Source organism: Pezoporus occidentalis, unplaced genomic scaffold (assembly GCF_034315485.1).
Source record: "Pezoporus occidentalis ecotype Australia unplaced genomic scaffold, CSIRO_AGI_Poc_V1 ctg91, whole genome shotgun sequence".
Lineage (NCBI taxonomy): Eukaryota > Metazoa > Chordata > Aves > Psittaciformes > Psittacidae > Pezoporus > Pezoporus occidentalis.
In genome coordinates this window covers 179,284-193,229 of record NW_026916273.1, presented here as the reverse complement: position 1 = coordinate 193,229, position 13,946 = coordinate 179,284, and the positions used below count along the sequence as shown (strand labels likewise).

The 13,946-nt window shown below is 60.7% G+C and overlaps 1 protein-coding gene across 5 annotated transcripts in view; it reads right to left on the bottom strand.

Annotated features, from left to right (window-relative positions):
* Positions 1-13,458, bottom strand: part of CXXC5 (CXXC finger protein 5) — a 31,475-nt gene extending 18,017 nt beyond the window's left edge. For 2 of the 5 annotated variants that reach the window (XM_062605289.1, XM_062605294.1), the window contains exon 1: positions 13,092-13,112. The gene's annotated coding sequence lies outside the window, so the exon portion shown is untranslated. Of the gene's footprint in view, positions 1-12,988; positions 13,113-13,160; positions 13,303-13,439 lie in introns of those variants that run through there. The other 3 variants (XM_062605293.1, XM_062605290.1, XM_062605291.1) reach the window with 3 other exon arrangements.
* Between the last annotated feature and the right edge of the window lie 488 nt (positions 13,459-13,946).

The window sequence follows — 13,946 nt, the reverse complement described above, 5'->3', positions numbered from 1 at the left end:
GGACTTGGCCTCCAGCATGAACTTCACCATGCAGGTTTGTGCCTTCAGGTGTTTTCAGAGGGGGAATATTCAAATAAGAAAGACAAAAAAATTGGGCATGCAATTGAGCTCCTGTGATTTCCCTATCTGCTGCTGGGCATCCATGGAAAAATCCCAAGGAAATTTCTGCTAAAATATGATCAGTCCACAAAAAAAAAAGGGAAAACCCACCGGAGGCTCAGCTCACTGGACAGAGCACGCCAGGAGGGGCTGACAGAGCTGTTACGGTCTATTGGGCCAATAATCCACAAACTAAGACAGATTTATTGTACATGGCAGATCGTAACAGCTCCAAAGAAACCATCACTGTCTCCCAGTGCTTAAAATTCACTTTCTTGGGGGGAAAAAAAAAGGCCAAAATATGGCTTGAAGAGATAAGATGCGTGGTTGTGACAGACAGAAGCCTGTGCAAACACATATTATGGGTTTTTTTCTCTCTTGGTATATAAATAAATAAAATATCTCCTCTTCCAAAGCGAGCGCAACAGCATTACCCAGCTCGGAGCGCTGTCCTTACCACCGGATTACCCGGCTTGGTTTCACCTCCCTTTAGCAAGATGGATTTGCAGGGATGTTGTTTCCGCCCCAATATTGCAGCCTGAACATGGGGAGGGGGATGAAAATGAAGCTAATTAAAGCCAGCTTGTTCCCATCTGCCTTGCTGGGATGGGTGGGTTTGGGTCCCCTCTCCTTGGAAGGTGCAAGCCTCCAAAAAGCAAGATGCTGGAACAGAGAGCAGGCTCTTCCCACTGCACATGGCGATGGTGAGCCCAGGATGTGGGGATGTTTAAGGAGTAATAAACAGCAGTCAGTGCTTTCCCTTCAGCTTTGCTCCTGGATGGACATGTCCTGGGAGCAGAACCAGGAGAGAGAACAGCTCAGGCCCATCAGTAATTGTGATGCTGGAAATCAGCCTGGGTCTGGTGAGAGCTTAGGCCAGCTCACCATACCGGGCGGGATCAAATGGGCTCACCCAACAGGTTTTGTGGCTCAGCACAGCCAATGGGGTAGACCTGGCCCCCGCTTGCTCTGCACCCAAGGAGCATGCATCCCTCATGGGGTGATGCTGGGAGGATGCCCAGTGAGGCCCTGAACCCCCCAGCATCATGATGGGTCAGCACTGCACTCACCAGCCCCCCCAGCTGCACCCCAAAATCATCCCAAAGAGGGGGTGCTGGGCCAAGCAACCCAAGCAACAACAACGGCTGGGCTCAGAGATGCAGAGCAATGCCCACAGATGCAAGGAGGGGGTTTGCACGGATACCCCAGCCCCCCCTTAAAGCAATGGGCTGGGGCTGGCTGGGAGCTCCAGGGAGGGAGTGGAGCAGAGTAATTAGAGCAGGAGGCTGTGAGTCAGCAAACGATGCGTAACCTCGAGGTTGACAATGAGGGAGAAGATGGCAGTTTCGACCGAGAGAGCCCGCTGAAAGGGCACATTTAGATATGCAAGAAGCAGCAACTCCCAACAATCAGAGGGCTGGCGACCTGCTCCACAAACCACGCTGCTCCACAAAGCACGCCGCTCCACAGCGGCAGCCCGCCTGCCACAAACCGGTGCCATTCTCCACCATCGCTGCAAATAGAGACAGGGGCAGTCACAGCCCAAACCCGATGGGAGCAGGAACCACTTCCAAACACCCCAGTGCTCAGAGCGGGAAGGACAGTGGGCAGCCTCTCCTGCAGCATCCCAGCCTGCCTGGGGAGCGGGATGCAGCCGGGCTCGGCGCCTGACCTTGCTCTGGATGCCCTGGAGAGACGAGCAGCCGGCGGCAGCGATCCTCCAGCACGCAACGGATATTAAGGGCAAGGTCTGGCTCGGAAGCAAACCCCAGCTCCAGCCACAGGCTCATTCCCCCCTTGTTTTAGAGGGGGGTGCGTCCATGAGGGCTGCAGGCAGGTAGGGCCCTGCCGCACAGCAGCCCTCGGCGAGGAGAGTTTAATTAACCCCGGAAAGCAATCGCTCAACGGCCAGCGCGGGAATCGATGCGGAAGGGGCAGCTTGCTGCCAAGGGACCATCTGCTAGGGAGAGCGATGGCGGCTCCGGGTACCCCCCCGCTGCCCCACGCCTGCCGGGAAGCTGCCGTGGGGCAGCTGGTTGGGGTGGGGGCCCGATCCTGAGCGTTACTACCAGGTCCCCCCGCCCTCGGCTCGACCCTCGCTTCCCGTAAAGCCCCACATCCCCACGTGATTTCCCACATGCTGCAGCCCACCCCCCCACCCCACCCCCCCAGCACAAAGCCTGCCCCTATGGGGGGTCCCTCCAGGGCAAGGAAGCTGCTGGGATGCAGCTGAAGGAGAGATGGGCAGGATGTGATCAAGCATCCTCCTCGCCCACCCCACAGCTGTTTTCACCCAGGAGATGAGTTTGAGGCAGTCTCAGCCTTGAGGGCACAGGGGGGTTGTGCCTTTTTGAGCACCAAATTCTACCTACAGCCAGACTCCCAGAAGAATACTTAAAGGGATGCTCTCAGCATCCAGCATCACCTAGGGTACCAGCCGCCCTGCCATAGGGCACCATGTTCCCTCCTGGTTAGGGATGCCCCATAGCAGCCTGGTAGGACAAGGAGCCAGATAACCAACCCCCCCCACCAAGAGGAGGAAGCAGGGAAACCCCTGGACGAGGAGGGAAACTAAGGAACACAGATTCATCTTTCCATGCTACTCCCCATGCCATGGCCACCCCAGTATGAGCTGAGAGGGGCACAGAAAGCGAAGAGGTTCTGCTGTATTCACACTGCACCCTGCCTGCCCGCGTCCAGCAACAGCCCCACAGCACCCATCTGCACCCTCAAGCTCTGTGGGCAGCCCTGGACCCTTCCCTAACCCTGTACCTCCCAGTTACTCCTTGCTTGCTTTTCATTCTACCCAATAAATGATGCCAGGCACTCAGAGGCACACGGTCCCAAGGGACCCAGGAGCTGCTCCCCACCCAAGAGCTCTAGGATGGGGTCCCTGGGCAAGTTTGGGATGAGTGCAGGGATCCACAGCAGCATCCCAGGGCAAAGCCAGCCAGAGGGGAAAGAGAAGGATTTTGTCCTGGAAGATGGGACCCAGCGAGACCAGATGGCATCACTCCTCCCTCTCCTACAAGGGGATCTTCTACCACCATCACATCCCACCTAGGTCCCAGCGTGACCACATCACATCTTGCTCAGCACCACAGAGGTAGTGCAGATGCTCCCAGTCTGGGAGCTGGGAGACACCTCGGGCTCCTCTTCAACTCCTCCTGCTGGTGCTCTGGTCCCACTGGTGCCCTGGACCTCCGATGGCAACAGCAAAGCTAGAAGGGGATGGTGCTCCCTGCACCCACGCACAGCAGCTTGGGTACCAGCTCAGGGCCCACCTGAGCCCTCCTCCAGGGAAAGGTCCTGCTGGATTCAGTTCCCAGCCAGTGATGGAAACAAGCTCGGGAAGGATCCAACCCCCTCCAAACTGTGCTTGACCCCCCAAGCTGGTGCTCAGACCCTCAAAATGCTGCTTGATCCCCAAGCCAACCCTCGGAGACTAAACTGGTATACAGCCCCCTAAAATGATGCCTGACCCCGAGCTGGTGCTCAGCCCATCGACACAGTGCTCAGCCCCCCAACACTGTGTTCAACACTCCAAAATGCTGCTTGAGCACTAAGCCAGCGTTCAGCACTCTAAAATGGTGTGCTGAACCCTAAAATGGTGCTGAACCCCAAAACTGCTCCACAGAACCCTAAAACAACGGTTGAGCCCCAAACCAGTGCTCACCCCCCTTGCTGCTGCTCAGCCTCTCAAAATGATGCTTGATCCCCCGAATCGGTGCTCAGTTCCCCAGAACAGTGTTTGACCCCTTTTTAGGTTCAGCCACAATGAAGGGGTCAACCCCGCCAGGAGGTGCCCAAAGCAGGGCTGGCTCCGTTCACCCCCCAGAGCACCCACGGACCATGGGGAGAGGCCCAGGGTCACCACTGCCCATCCACCCAGGGACAGCTGCTCCAGCTTCCTCCAGTGCACAACACTGGTCCTGAGGTTCCTCAGAAAGGCTGGAGAACCCAGGCGTCTCCCCCAGTTTCCTCTGCCCCTGGGCTCAGCATGCCCTCCATCACCAAAGGGATGGGAACACCATGGCAGGGATGCCGGTCCCCACCCCCCCGGGGCACATCTCTTGGCTGCACCACACCTGCACAGTGTCCTGGAGGGGGCCACCTTGTGCCCCCTTCCCAGCCAGTGGTTATCAAAGTCACCCCTCCAAAATCCCAGCCACAGGCATCCTGGCTCCTGGGGACTGCCAGGTAACCAGTGCCCTGCCATCTCCAGACCCCCAGACAAAACCCCCATCACTGCCCTGTCCCCTCATCCCTCCCTGAATCCCCAACCCTGAACAACCCACCGTCCACAGCATACATTCATCCCGGTTTAATCTCCACAGTGCATCAGCACAGGGATGGAAGGGAAACCTCCTTTTTTTTTGGGTCTCAATCTTTACCTGGGGTCGTATTTACCTATCCCTCAATGCCTTCCCAAAGGAAAAAGCCCCATCCTCCATCAGCCAACACTTGGCTGCTCCCAGCAGGAGCTGGACCAGGGAGCACCCAGAGTCCAGGAGCACCCAGAGCCCAGGCACCATGGCTTTAGCACTCAAGGTGACTCCAGTTCTTCCCAGCAAGGTGGTCAATACACATTTTCATTTAAGGAACCTGAACGGGAACTTAGGGAGAAGGGAGATGCGGGCACACCAAGCGATGGAGGCAAAGTCCAGCAGGTCCCAGCTCAGCTCATGGGCTCAAAGCTTTAGGAAACACGCAGGGTAAGGATGAGAAACTGCCTCTTCAAAAGGATCTGCTGGAAAACAATGTGGTTTGCATCCCCCATGGCCAAGGTGCATGGGGACACCCCAGGAGCATCTCCCACCCCCGGCCATGCTGAACCCTGCCTCAGTTTCCCCGTGTGTAGGGAGCACAGGTCACCCCTCTCCCTGGGGATTCAGGCAGCACATGCTACCCTTGAACCAGCTCCAGGGCATCAACTGTGCTGGGCAAGAAACGTGCCTTGGGAATCACCCTGGAGCTCTGCAGATGGGGGGACAAGGGCTCACGTGGCTGTGGGGGATCCCTGCAGATGTGGGGGACACAGGCTCTGCAGAAGAGGGCATGGGGGGAGCAAGGGCTTTGTATATGGGAGGCTCTGCAGACACAGGGATCTGCAGCTGGGGGACAGAAGACAGAGGGGAGCATGGAGCCCTGCAGCTGGGGGACAGGGTCCCTGCAGAATGGGAATAAAGGGGTCCCTAGAGATGAGGGAACAGAGGGCTCTCTACAAGGGGACAGCGGGCTTTGCAGACGAGGTGGGGACAAGGGGCACAGGGGTCCCTGTAGATGGGGGGCACGAGGGTCCCTGCACATCTGCCCTTCCCAGGCCAACCTCCTGCTTCGCCACCCCCATACCAGAGCTGCCCTCACCTCTGGTGCAGCGGGAGGCTGCCAGGAGCTCCTCCAGCATGGCGGGGGCTGCCCACAGCCTGCCCTGACCCCCAGCCCCCCCGGCGAGCAGAGCCGAGCTAAGCGGTTATGGCAGCGCAGCCCTCCCGGCTGCCAGACAGCGCACGCTCCACCGCGGCCGGCACCTTGCCGCGCCAGCCTGGAATTTGCAAGCTGTCCTGATGCATTAAGGCACAAACGCCTGGCGTCCAGCTCCCAGCACTGCTGGGGCCGAGCTGGGCTGGGCCATGGCATCCCCCCGACAGGGTCCCCATCGCTGTCCCCAAGGGCGGCCAGAGCCACCCTCATCATCTTCATCCTCAACATTTATTTTTCTCCCCATGCCCCAGCTTTAAAAAGCTCTTTCAGCAGAGCAGGGAGACGCTGCCAGCTCACAGCACCCTCATGGGCACAGCGCTGTGAGGATCACCACAGGGAGACAGCTACAGATGGGCTCTAGTCCCTTGGGGCGCAGAGGATGCCAGGGTCCCCCTTTCTGTGCCCAGAGCCACACTGTGCTCCCTCAGGTCTGGGGGCTCCCCACTGGGGCCAGCACCCACCATCCTGCATGAAGAGATCCCCCTGCTCTAAGGGACATCATGGGACTCCCCTCAAAGCCACCCCTTGTCCATGCCCTGGGCTGCCCCTCCAGGTCTTCCCAAGGGATGGGTGTGCTGTGGGATGCTTGGGCACCAGCCAAGGCTGCAGGCAAGGGGACATCCCGCTCTGCAGCATCAGCACACACTCATCCTCACCCACACACCCAGCGATGCTCTCAAATCACTGCAGGACCCAACACCCACCCACAGCCACCAGCACAGCCAAGGGGTGACCTGCAAAGGGACACATCCATCCCGCAGCCGGGCAGGATGGGCTCGATCGGCTGTGCCGATCCCAGCCGGCGCGGGGTGGACGCGGTAGCGGGATGCCCGTGGGAGGAGGGAACGGCAACAGCCGGCTGGAATAGGAGTGTGAAGAAACGGCTCTTGCGTGCTCTGTCCGGAGCCAGCCAACGAGGCCATATTTGAAATGCTTCGCATACCTCCGGTCATCAGATTAGCGAGATGCAGAAGGTAAAGCAGAGGGCAAGAGGAGCCCCGGCCGCCCACTCCCATGGGCAGCAGGAGCTGCAGGAAACGTCCCCAGCGGGGATGAGGGTGGCCACAGGGACCCTAAGAGCGATGGGTGCCTGGGACCCACCTCTCTGCTGTGATCCCAGCTGGATACAGCACAGAAGGTGAGGAAGGACAATCTAGCTCAGCACTCGCAGACAGCCCATGTCCACAAGCCTGCTGCCATGTCCCAGCCACCAGCCACTGCCACCCCTCACCTCCCCATGGGCCAAACAGGACCTGGACCTGCTGAAAAACCTTTCAATGGATAAAGGGGGCTCATAGGAAAGTAGGAGGGAGACTTTTCACCAAGGGCTGCTGTGATGGGACATGGGGCAATAGTTTCAAACTTCAGGAGGGTGGGTTTAGACAGAGCATAGGGAAATGTTATACAAGAAGGGTGCTGAGGCGCTGGCACAGGGTGCCCAGAGAAGCTGTGGCTGTCCCACCCCTGGCAGTGTTCAAGGCCAGGTTGGACACAGGGGCTTGGAGCAAGCTGCTCTAGTGGAAGGTGTCCCTGCCCGTGGCAGGGGTTGGAACTGGATCAGTTTTAAGGTCCCTTCCAACACAAGCCATTCTATGAGTCTGTAAAAGACCCCATACAACCTCCAAGTAACATCTGCAGGCACAGCTCCTTCACTCTCCCTTGACCTGGACTCAAACCGAAAGACAAGACAGAGGGCAGAGCACTGGTCTGCACCTCCCATAGGTGTATACCTCTCCATCAACCACTGCACCAGTGTCGAAGGGTTTCAAGCCATCCCCAAGACATCAACACTCCTTGGTCACAAATGGTCCTCCCAGCATGGTCCATCTCACGAGAGCAGGAACCTGCCTCTGATCAGCAATGGGGCTCAGAGAAGAGCCTCCAGAAGAGCCATGGGGCATGGAGGCAGCAGAACTGAGAGCAACCGGGTCTGCAAATGCTTGGGACCCTTCAGCATCAGGATGCTCAAGTGAGAACCCTCAGCCTTTGGAATGCTCAAGTGAAAGACCCAGGACTCTGATCTGACCCACAAAGTGGTTTTTCAGCCACTCTGAGGGAAAGAGGCACAAAAGCCCCAAGGGCAGGTCCCAGCAAAAAGCAGTGAGAACAAATGACCCCAGGGCCCTTGGGGACACCAAGAGCTCTGAGCAGGTGGATCTGCATTGCCCATTTGGGCACAGCCAAAGACTTTCATAAGGAAGACTGCAGGAGACAGATACTGCCCAGATGCCACCGTGAAGAGCTGGAGCACTGGCATGAACTCAAGGCAGCAGCAGAGGACACCAGAGGTGAACATGCCCAATCTCATCACACCAGAGCACAAACCCAACCCCTGCTGTAGCCTGGGCCATCCCCAGGAAGCTCAGCAAGTGCTGAGCAGATGGATGCCAGGGCCAGCTGCAGTTCTCATGGGTGGTAACAGCCACCAGAACCCACTGGAGTCATCCAGAAGCACCTCACAGCCCATGGGCCAAGACAGCACTGTTCCCCAGCCCTGCTACCACTGGTGCCAAAAGGTGACAGTCAGACCTTTGGGATGAAGCCCATCTCAGAAGTGACTCAGAAATGACAGGCTGTATCTCACACTGTGGCAGGGGTCCCATCCCCAACTCACACCGTGCCCCTACTGAAGAAGTGTATTACAGCAGTGACACAGCAGAGCCAGTGACCCAAGCCCTTCTCCAGCTCCCACCTCTCTGAGCTGGGAGAGTGGGGATGGGAAAAACAGAAAACAGCATCTTTGCCACCAATTTCAGGGTCAAGGCCAACACACACCTTCCCATGCCTGAGCCACCACTCCATAAGCATCACTCTATGGAAGTGACAGGTCCTCATCCTCCCAGCACAAAGGATGCCCCAGTTCAACCAATGGAAGATGCTTTGGTACAAACAACACCGTTTGAGGATGAGGACATAGAGCCAGACCTACAAACCCCAAGGCAAGATCACAAGGTGGACACATCAGAGCCATGATTCAAGTCCCTTTTCCATACCATAGTGATGGATGGGTGGAAACCAGAGACACCAAGGCAGCCTCTCAAAAACCTTCTGACCTTAATCCTCTTACTCACATAATAACAGACTGCCACCCATGGGTGGCAAGGGCTGTCATCTCCATATGCTTGCAAGCCATGAGAAAAGACAGGATGAAACCAACCTGAAGACACTGATGCACCCCACAACACCCCAAAAGGAGAGACTATTGAGCAGGTGAGGACCTGCTCCACATGTTTACCATCAGTGCTGAGATGATGATGGACTTGAAATCTTCTTTCAACCCTCATAAAACATACCCTTTGGACTGTCCCAGAGGTGATGGGACCCAGCCACTCACTGGGGTCACACTGTCCTGCTGCCTAGCTCTTGCTGGAGCTCTCCTAAGTGCTCCAGCCCCACAGGCATCCCAAGGGACACGGGGCATGGATGGGGACACAGGCTGCTCCTCACCCTCACACTCAGATGCTCACCCAGTGGGTCCCTCAGGACGGGGAGTCACAGCCTCCCCACCATGGCCCTGTGATGGAGGCAAAGTCTGCTGATCCTGCCCTGCTGCCCATGGCAGAGCCACTAGAGCAGGTTTCTCCAAGCCCCTGTGTCCAACCTGGCCTTGAACACTGCCAAGGATGGGGCAGCCACAGCTTCTCTGGGCACCCTGTGCCAGTGAAAGCACTGGAGCTGCTTTATGGTCTCCCTGAAGCCTTCTCTTTCCCCCTGAACACCCCCAGCTCTCTCAGTCTGCATCCAGAGCAGCTCCAGCTGTGCCAGCACTGGGACCATTTTGGTGCCCTGCTGTCACTATCCATGTCTCTCTTGCACTGGGCACCCCAGAGCTGGCTCCGGCGCCATAGGGGTTCTCCCCAGAGCACAGCAGAAAGGGAACATCCCCTCCTTGACTGCTGCTCACGCTCTGGGGGTGCAGCCCAGCACACAGGGGGGTTCTGGGCTCAAGCGCACACTGAAGCCAGATCATGAAGAGCTTCTCATCACCCACCAGCATCCCCCAGCCCTCCACGGGGCTGCTTCCAACCAATCTACTCCCAGGCTGTGCTGGGGCTGGAGGCTGCCCCTACCCAGATGCAGGACCTTGCACTTGGCATGGCTGAGCCTCCTGCCCATTGCCTGCCTGGCAGGGAAACACACACCAACTAGCTACCAGCAGCATCTCCATCCCCTCCCCAGCCACCACAGCCCTCCCATGTCCCCAGCAGGGTGGGGGGGGCACCCTCTTCCTGGGATGGTTCTTCCCATCCTCCTCCCCAGCTTCCACAGCTCCATTCACCGGGGGGACACCCAGCCAGGCAAGACACCCCCCGCCCCAGCCTCCATGCCCAGGCTCTTTGAAGAAGGGCAGCTGTGAGGAGCAGTGGGGACAAGTGGGGGGTCCCCTTAGGAAGGGGGTCCCTGCAGGACCCCCCATGCTCCCAGGAGTCAAAGTCAAGGCAGGGGAAAAAGAGAGGGGAAAAAAAAGAACCCCAACCCTTTGGAGTGCAATATTTTAGTTGAGCACCAGAGCATGAGTAAAGGAGGGAGCTTTTTGTGGTCTGGTGAGTTTAAGCTATGAGCTGAAAGTTTAACTATTAATACACTTAATCAAGAGGCTGTTCCTACAGCCAGGCTTTGGGAAAACAAACTCTCCAGCAGGGCAAGGAGAGGCAAAAGAGTGGCGGGACCCCTGGGAATGTCCCTGCTGGGGGGCACTGGGGGGCAATAGAGGGGCTGGGACCGGCTGGGGCTGGATCCAACTTTGGCTGAGCCTTGAACAGCCACAGCAGGAGCTGTGGGGAATGCTGGCTGCAAGCCCAAGCACCCAGGATCCAGCCTCTCTTCCCCCCCACGAAGGAGACCGGGCAGAGGGGACACTTTGGAGAGAGGACACCCCCCAAGCCCTGCAGCATCCCCAGGTCTCAGGCAAGCAGCACCCACACCACTGGTGTGACACTGGAACTGGTGACACTGGGGATGCTGGTGGGCAAGGGAGCCTCAGGGTGGAGAATCCCCAGTGGATAACCCCCCATTATGGCATCTCCCCCACCTTTGCCAAGGAGGAGGAAGAGGATGGACAGGGTGAATCTGGGGCCGCAGCACCCAGAGCCCCTCTGCCCCCTTCGCTCACCTTGCGCCACAGGCAGGAGGTGCCACATCCCCGCCACAAAATCCATGTCAAGGACAACTCGGCTGCCTCCTGCCTCCTTCCCCCTGAGGCAGGGAGCAGAGGGACATACAGCACCCATCACAGCCCCCCCATCCCTGCCTGCACCCCACAGCCAACAGGCAGAGCCCTCCCTGCCCACGAGGCTATGGACTCGCCGACGGCGCCGGACGGCCGCGGCTTGGGGCCGGGATGAACTTCTGAGCTCCACCGGCGGGTCCTTTGTTACTTTGCTTTTGTTGTCACACGCCGGCGCGTCCCCATCGTCCCCATCATCGTCCCGTCACCGTGGTCCCCCCCCACGCCACCCCCCGAGGTCAGCAATGTGACATGTGCCAGCACGCCCAGGTGCCATCGCGGGCACAATGCCGGCACCCTGGGTTTGCCGGGCCTGCAGCGGGTGTCCGCTGGGAGCCAGGAGCCGGTGCCACCATGAGTGGTGACACTTTTGGGTTCGAGGCTCGGCCCCACGTGACGCCGCGACCGGTTTGAATCCGCTGCGGTGGCAGGAGCCGACGGCACCGCCGGCGGGGCGAGAGCTGGCGCCCGGGTGCTGAGAACGGGGGTGCAGCAGGAGGAGGTGGCTCCGGATAGAGATTTTAAGGAGAGACACACGGATGGATGCACGGACGGATGGATGGAGGTTTCCATGCCTACCAGCAGTACCCTTGGGGGGGGGGGGGTCACCACCTCACCCCCCGTTCTTCCCATCCGACCCCTCCTCACCTCAACCCCGTGGAGGGGGATGCAGCTCAGCTCCCCGGGACACAGCAAGGGGATGGGGAGTGGGGGGGACGGGGAAGCACAGGGGGGTCCGACCCTCCGCAGCCCCAGCGGGGTGGGGGGACACGGACAAAGCGGCACAAAGGGGCCGCTGACACAGCAAGGGCCCGTTCCCAGAGCAACAAAACTTCCGCCGGCCCCAGGTAGCCGGGTTTGTGCATCCCCCCCCTCATCCCGCGCCAAACCCTGCTGCCTTGAACCCCCCCATCCCTGCAGCACGCCAAGCGCCCCCCACCAATGTTTTCCCCCTTATCCATGGGGTCGGTTGCAGGGAGGCAAAGGTTGCCCGGCCGGGGTCACACATGGGATCCGTTATCGCAGGATGTGTGCGCAGCTTTGTTTGTGCGTGGGACGCGGAGCGGGGCGGGCGGCTCTGGCCCCCCCTTTCCCCATCCCACCACCCCCCCTTCCCTTCTCCTTCTCTCCCCAATCAATCATCCCAGCAAAGAATAAACCGACCCAAAGCAAACACGGGCCCAGCAGAAGGACACAGCCGGGTGCGGGATGCGGCGAAACAATAATAAAAATAAACCGAAAGGGGGGGTGCAGCACCCAGGGGCTGCGCCGCGGAGTTTGATGCCAAAATCACAGGGTTTGGGCACAAATCACAACCCCCACGCTGGTTCCGCGGCTGGCAGCACCAGCGGGGATATCGCGCTGCGATCCGGCTGAATTTGGGCTCTCGGGGTGCGGGCGGTTTGGGAATCCCACCCGAGGGGGAAGCGGTGGTGGTGAGGAGGGGGGGTGACAAAGTTGGTTTAGTTGTCGCACATGGCTGGGCGATGGCGAGCGGCGCCGCTCCCACGGCCACCCCGCTGCCGGTCACCGGCGGAGGAGCCACAAACTGCCGCGGACGCGCCCCCGGGGGAGGCGAGAGCACCGAGAACCGAGCACCGAGCGCGGGGGGGGGGGGGCGGTACAAGCGACCCTTCCTCCCAAAACCCCCCTTCCCACCCCCCCCCGGGATCCGCTGCCGGTGGCCGCTGCCCGCTGCGCCCCCCCGCCGCCACCATTGTCACCGGGGAAACCACCGGGCGATGCCGCGGCCAGTGGGGGGTTGGAAGGTCTCGCCCCCATCGCTTCCCCCCCACACCCCATCTCCTAGCGCATCCCCGCCGGGGCGCGGGGTACCGGGAGCGGGGTTCAGCCGCACCGAGACAAACTTTGCTCGTTCGTTTCTTTCCCCCCCCCTCACACACACCCCGGGAAGGGAAGCGGCGGGGCCGCTCGGGCGCCGCGCAGACAGCACCGGCCGGGCCCCGGCGCGGGCAGGCGGGCAGGCGGCCAGCTCCGCGCCCCGCCGCCGCCGCGGGCAGCCCGGTACCGGCGCCGGGCGGAGCGGGGAGAGACGCAGCCGCCCCCCGCCAAACTTTTTCTTCTCCCTTTCCCCCCAACAACCTTCCCCCTTCTCCTCCTCCTCCTCTTTTCCCACCGCCACCCCGCACCCCAACTCCACCGGGGGTCGGCACCTACCGGTGCGGGCAGCGCTGCCGGGGGGTGCCCGGAGGGGAGGGGGGAAAGAGGAATGGGAAAAGGGAAAGGGCCGGGGCCGGGGAGGGGGGGGGAGATTCGGCACCTGCCCGGCACCGGGGACGCGGGGCCCGGGGGGTCTCGGCCGGGCTCGGTGCCGCCGCCGCACACCCACCTCCACATCGCCGCTCGCTCTGGCAGCGCTCAGCCCCCGAACCGCGCCGCTGCCGCTGCTGCTGCTGCCCGCGGCTGCCGGCAAAACCCGGACCGGACCGCACCGCACCGCACCGCGCCGCGCCGCGCGCGCCCCCCGCCGCCCGCCGCGCAACCCACCCCCCCCCCGTGTCACACACACACACACACACATCCCCCACCGCGGGGGGGGGGGGGGGCGCACCCCGCTAACGCACCTCACCGCGTGTCCCCGCTGCGCCCCGCAATGGGCCGTACGCACCCACGGGCGGAACGGAGCGTGACCCACACATACACCCCGTCCCCCCCACACGGGTGTCGTGTCCCCCCCTTCCGTGTCCCACAGCCTCCCCTACGGGTGTCACCCCGCCGTTATGCGCAGCCCCCGGTGTCCCACCTGCCCCCCACCCGGCTGTGACCCCCCCATGTCCCATCTGCCCGTTCCCACGGGTGTCACCACGGTGTGTGCCCCCCGTCTCCCCGCTCTACACACCCGGATGTGACCCCCCCGTGTCCCTTCTGGACTCCCACCTCCCACGGGGGTGGGTGTGTGCCCCCCCACACCATGCCCTAGCCCCACCCACGAGTGTTATCTCCGTGTGATTCTCCCCCCGTGTCCCACCCAGCCCACACCCGGCTGTCACCCCCGTGTCTCTCTTGCCCCCACCCCCGGTCCCTGTGGTGTCGTGTCTCCCCCCCCCGTGTCCCAGCCCCCCAACTGGTATCACCCCACTGTGCCTCCCCCCTCCATGTCCCATCAGCACCTCTA